This window comes from Gossypium hirsutum, chromosome A06 (genome assembly GCF_007990345.1).
Source record: "Gossypium hirsutum isolate 1008001.06 chromosome A06, Gossypium_hirsutum_v2.1, whole genome shotgun sequence".
Classification (NCBI taxonomy): domain Eukaryota; kingdom Viridiplantae; phylum Streptophyta; class Magnoliopsida; order Malvales; family Malvaceae; genus Gossypium; species Gossypium hirsutum.
Genome location: NC_053429.1, coordinates 114,651,647 through 114,658,331, shown reverse-complemented (window position 1 = coordinate 114,658,331; position 6,685 = coordinate 114,651,647).

The window sequence follows — 6,685 nt, the reverse complement described above, 5'->3', positions numbered from 1 at the left end:
GACTAGTACTCAGACTGGGCAGTGTCTGGAAAAATTTTCAAAGTTTGTTAACATCTCGTGTCCGACTTCGGTGTCGGTCTCGGGTTCGGGGTGTTACATTTTATTGGTATCAGAGCTACGGTTTAGTCGATTCTAGGACTACCGTAATGTTTTGGGTCTAGCTATACATGCCATTTTATGTGATTACTTGATAGTGTGGTGATTTCTGACAATTGTAAATGTGTTTATTTATAGTAATGGATCCCGATCGTGACCGAGAGGTAGCTGATGATCTTGAGAGTGTAGCGCCTGCTCCCGCACAAGGGACAGTGCCGGCAGACTCTCAACCTAATGCTAGTAATCCGAATGATGAAGCTAGACAAGCATTCTATAGCGTGATGAATGATTGGTTTAACCAATACATTCGAACTAATATGGCTATTCCACAACCTCCATTCCCGACAAATACTACCCCCGCACCTACAATACCACCGGTAACGGACCAAATAAGGTCAAATAAGCCCCCAGTTGACAGAATCCGAAAACATGGGGCTACTGAATTTAAGGCTATGGATAGCGATGATGCCGAGCAAGCTGAATTTTGGCTGGACAACACTATCCGGGTACTCGATGAGCTATCTTGTACACCCGAAGAATGCCTAAAGTGTGCTATCTCCTTGCTACGTGATTCTGCCTACTATTGGTGGAGTACTCTGACTTCTATTGTGCCCCGAGAGCAAGTAACTTGGGAGTTTTTCCAAACTGAGTTTCGGAAAAAGTATATCAGTCAGAGATTTGTTGATCAAAAACGGAAGGAATTTCTTGAGCTTAAGCAAGGCTCCATGTCAGTTACTGATTACGAGCGAAAATTTGTTAGACTTAGCAAATACGCTCGGGAATGTGTTTCGTCCGAAGCTATTATGTGTAAACGCTTCGAGGATGGGCTGAATGAAGATATAAAGATGTTCGTTGGCGTTCTGGAAATACGAGAGTTCGTGGTACTTGTTGAACGAGCTTGTAAAGCCGAAGAGCTTAGAAAAGAAAAGCAAAGAGTTGATGAGGGAACTGGAGAGTTTCGTAAAAGGTCCTCGGGAGGGTCTCTTCAACAGACATCGAAGAGATTTCGAGATGAAGCGGGCCAGTTTAGAGGCACTTCGGGCCTTTTGGACGAGATCGTGATCGACCCCCTGTGGGTACACGAGGCACTTCGGTCGCCAGTGTTGGGAATGAACGTCGAGACAGGACGAAATGCCGATATTGCGGTAAATGGCATTCGGGGAGTTGTAGATTTCCTGACCGCTCCTGTTACAAATGCGGATCAGTGGACCACTTCATTAAAGATTGCCCGAGGTTGTCGGGACAGAATGCAAATCAGAGTGGGAGACCGGGTGCTACCACTGCTCGAGGTAGACCATCTGGAAACATGGGCAATGCTGGTGGTGGTCAGAGAGGATCTAGAGATGATATAACCAGATCCGAAGCCCGTGCGCCTGCTAGAGCTTATGCTATACGTGCCCGCGAGGATGCTTCTTCGCCTGATGTTATTACCGGTACATTCACCCTCTTTGATACTAATGTAATTGCTTTGATTGACCCCGGTTCTACTCATTCTTACATATGTGAAACCTTAGCATCCAGTAAGACTTTACCTATTGAGTCTACTGAGTTCGTAATTCGGGTGTCAAATCCCTTGGGTCGTTACGTGCTTGTCGACAAAGTGTGTAAGAAATGTCCCCTGGAAATTCGAGGTTCCTGTTTCCCGGCGAACTTGATGCTTTTGCCGTTTGATGAATTTGATGTTATCCTTGGTTTGGATTGGTTGACCGCGCATGATGCGATTGTGAATTGCAAGAGCAAGACTATTGATTTGAGGTGCGCAAATAACGAAGTAGTCCGAATTGAGTCTGCGGACTTGGAGGGGATGCCAGCTGTAATATCAGCAATGATGGCACAGAAATATGTAAGAAAAGGGTGCGAAGCATACCTTGCGTATGTACTTGGTGACAAAGAATTAGAAAAGAAACCCGAATCTGTGCCGGTGGTTTGTGAATACCCGGATGTTTTTCCGGAAGAATTACCGGATTTACCACCTGTTCGGGAGGTAGAGTTTGGTATTGAGCTTGTACCTGGGACTACGCCGATTTCGATAGCTCCGTATCGTATGGCACCAACCGAGTTAAAGGAGTTGAAAGCTCAGTTGCAAGAACTGACGGATAGAGGTTTCGCTCGACCAAGTTTCTCACCTTGGGGTGCACCAGTATTGTTCGTGAAAAAGAAGGACGGAACCATGAGGTTGTGCATTGACTATCGTCAGCTGAATAAAGTGACGATAAAGAACAAATATCCGTTGCCGCGCATCGATGATTTGTTCGACCAACTGAAGGGAGCCTCAGTGTTCTCAAAAATAGATTTGAGATCGGGCTATTATCAGTTGCGAATCCGAGATTCAGATATTCCCAAAACTGCCTTCAGAACGAGATATGGTCACTACGAATTCTTAGTGATGCCGTTTGGGCTCACTAATGCCCCTGCAGTATTTATGGATTTGATGAATCGGATCTTCAGACCGTATTTGGATCGGTTCGTAGTGGTGTTCATTGATGACATTTTGGTCTATTCAAGAGACGAGACCGAACATGCTGAGCATCTGAGGCTAGTGCTGCAAATTTTGCGGGATAAGCAGTTATATGCTAAGTTCAGTAAGTGTGAGTTCTGGTTAAGAGAGGTTAGCTTCTTGGGTCATGTGGTATCCGCGTCGGGTATTTGAGTTGACCCGAACAAAATTTCAGCCATACTTGACTGGAAACCTCCGAGAAATGTTACTGAAGTTCGGAGCTTTTTGGGGCTCGCCGGTTATTACCGACGATTTGTGAAAGGTTTCTCGATGATAGCCACACCAATGACGAAGCTACTTCAAAAGGATGTTAAGTTCGAGTGGACGGAGAAATGTCAGAAAAGTTTCGACCAACTGAAATCTCATTTGACTGAAGCTCCAATTTTGGTGCAACCCGAATCAGGTAAAGAGTTTGTCATTTATAGTGACGCATCCCTACTTGGGTTGGGTTGCGTATTGATGCAAGAAGGTCGAGTCGTGGCCTATGCGTCGAGACAATTGAAGCCACACGAGAGGAATTATCCGACCCATGATCTTGAACTAGCTGCCATCGTGTTTGCTTTAAAAATATGGCGACATTATCTGTTTGGTGAGAAGTGCCATGTATTTTCGGATCACAAAAGTCTCAAATATTTGATGACTCAACGAGACTTGAATCTGCGACAAAGACGTTGGCTTGAGTTGTTGAAAGATTACGAGCTTGTCATTGATTACCACCCGGGAAAGGCTAACGTGGTTGCGGACGCCTTAAGCCGGAAGTCATTGTTTGCTTTACGAGCGATGAACGTGCATTTGTCTGTTCTACCAGACAGTGTGTTAGTAGCTGAATTAAAAGCTAAACCATTATTGACTCACCAAATTCGTGAAGCTCAGAAAGTCGATGATGAATTGGTTGCAAAACGGGCTAAGTGTTTTCCGAACGAGGAATCGGAGTTTCAAATTGATGATGATGATTGTTTGAGGTTCAGAAATCGTTTGTGTGTTCCAAGGAATTCGGAACTCATTTCGATGATTCTGAACGAAGCCCATTGTAGCCGAATGTCAATTCACCCGGGGAGTACGAAAATGTACAACGATTTGAAACGTCAATTTTGGTGGCATGGTATGAAACGGGACATCTCTGACTTTGTTTCGAGATGTTTAATATGTCAACAAGTGAAAGCGGAACATCAAGTGCCTTCAGGATTACTCCAGCCGATCATGATACCCGAGTGGAAATGGGATCGAGTCACAATGGACTTTGTGTCCGGACTGCCTTTGTCAGCAAGTAAGAAGGATGCGATATGGGTTATTGTTGATAGACTGACTAAGTCGGCTCATTTCATCCCCGTACGCACGGATTTTTCATTGGATAAACTAGCTGAATTGTACGTTTATCAAATTGTGAGATTAGACGGGGTACCTGTTTCTATCGTGTCGGATAGAGATCCGAGATTCACCTCACGATTTTGGAAGAAATTGCAAGAAGCTCTGGGTACCAAGCTGCATTTTAGCACTGCTTTCCACCCCCAAACCGATGGTCAATCCGAGAGGATAATTCAGATACTTGAGGATATGTTGAGATGTTGCATCCTCGAGTTCAGTAGTTCATGGGAACGGTATTTACCTTTGATTGAATTCGCTTACAACAATAGTTTTCAATCAAGTATTAAGATGGCACCTTACGAGGCTTTGTACGGTCGTAAATGCCGTACACCATTGTTTTGGACCGAGCTCGGTGAAAGCAAAATTTTCGGAGTTTATTTGATTAAAGATGCTGAGCAGAAAGTAAAGGTAATACGTGAAAGTCTGAAGGTAGCCACGGATCGTCAGAAGTCGTACGCAGATTTGAAACGAAAAGACATCGAGTATCAGGTGGGAGACAAAGTGTTCCTTAAGGTTTCACCTTGGAAAAAGATACTCAGGTTCGGCCGTAAGGGCAAGTTGAGCCCAAGATTCATTGGGCCGTACGAAATCTCCGAACGAGTTGGTCCGGTTGCGTATAGATTGATTTTGCCCCCGGAGCTTGAAAAGATTCATGACGTCTTTCATGTTTCGATACTTCGACGCTATCGATCTGATCCATCGCACAAAATTAGCCCATCAGAGGTTGAAATTCAAGTCGACATGAGCTATGAAGAAGAACCGATGCGTATCCTAGCTCGTGAAGTGAAGGAGTTGCGAAACAAAAGAGTTCCGCTAGTAAAGGTGTTATGGCTCAAACACGGGATCGAGGAAGCTACTTGGGAGACCGAGAGCTCGATGAAAGAACGATACCCAAACCTATTTACCGGTAAGATTTTCGGGGACGAAAATTTCTTAAGTGGGGGAGAGTTGTGACAGCCCAAAGTTGACCCTAGTCGGGAAGTGGTTTCGGGACCGCTAAACTGAGTCACCAAAATGTTTGAATGTGATACTTATTGTCTAGAATATGTAATTATGAATGTGTGAAAATTTCAAGCTTCAATTTGGTTGATTTCATGTGAATTTAGTCAATAGGACTTATGTGAGAAAATTCTAAAATGTGATAGGTCAATGTGTGAGGACCTATTAGTGCACGTGGACAAAGGGGGGACTTGCATGTCAAATTCCCCCCCTAATGAGTAGTGGCCGGCCATGACAAGGAATGATGGGCAAAACATGTCATGAAACATGTTTTGTTAGTGGAAGAATAAAATAAGGAGTATGGGTAATAAAGAAATGGAAAACAAAAGAAAAAAAAAATGTGTGTGTAGTGTTTGTTCCCCCATTGCCGTGAGCTAAAGAAGAGAAAAGGGGGAAATTTTGTTCATCCTTTTCTCATCTTCATGCTTGCCAAAACTAGAAAGAAAAACAAAGAAAAATTTTCTCATCCTTTGGTTCATCCTTGGCCAAAAATTTTAAGGAGGAAAGAAGAAGAAAGGTGAAGAGATTCGGCCATGCATGTAGCTAGGCTAAGGTATGTTTGATGATGTTCCATGAGAGGCATGCATGTTTTAATTGTTAGCTTGAGTTCTACCTAACCCATGGTCTAAATCTTGCTATGTGATGGAAATGGCACTTGACCATGGATGCATCATTCTTGGTTGATGTTTGATGTTGTGGTGATGAGGCATGAGGATGAGTTAAGATTCGGCCTAGGTGGAGGTTGTGTTAATGCCATTGCATGCAAAATATGAAGCTTGTTAATGATGCATGTGATGATGGCTTGATGATTCTTGAACCTCCTTTTTAGCATTTTTTTTGTGTGAGCACATATGTGCATTGGTTGCTAAATGGAGAAGAATCGGCTAGCAAGATGTGTGCTAAGGCCGAATGTAACTTTGCATGTTAATGAGCAATGCATGTGTTAAATTGATGAAAAGGGGGAGGATGCTTTACTAGTGTGTATATGTGTGTATTAAGTGTTGAAATCGACCCCAAAAATGGACATGCATATTCGGCCAAGGGCAAAGAAATTAGCTAATATGTTGTGTTGATGCATGATTTTTGCATGTATGAGACTTTAATGTCTAATGTATAAATATGGGCTAAGTGCCTTGTGTTCATCTTTTGATGCCTAAATGATGAAATCAATTTATTTGTTTGATTAAGCTCAAGAGCAAAGGGGAAATAAAACCGATAAAGGGAAGGAAAAAGTGGTTGAATAGCTAGCGGAATCGTTCGACAACACCCGAGGTAAGTTCTTGAGTAAGAGAGCTTAAATTTCGATGTGATTAAATCATGCTCTATGTGTGGCTATTGAGCCGAATGTGCAAGGACAATATGTGCCTTGTGTTTGAGTTTCGTAAACGAAAATGAAATATGAATGTACCATGAATTATTGTTGGATGTGCATGATTAATTGAATGCTGTCCGGGCTAAGTCCCGAAGGCTTTGTGCTAAGTGAATATATCCGGACTAAGATCCGAAGGCCTTTGTGCGAGATACTAAATCCGGGTTAAGTCCCGAAGGCATTCGTGCGAGTTATTAAAGCCGGGTTAAGTCCCGAAGGCATTCGTGCGAGTTGTTAAATCCGGGTTACGTCCCGAAGGCATTGTGTGAGTTACTAAAACCGGGCTATGTCCCGAAGGCATTTGAACGAGGAGCTATATCCGGTTAAATCCCGAAGGTACGTGATTTGGTAATGAATGA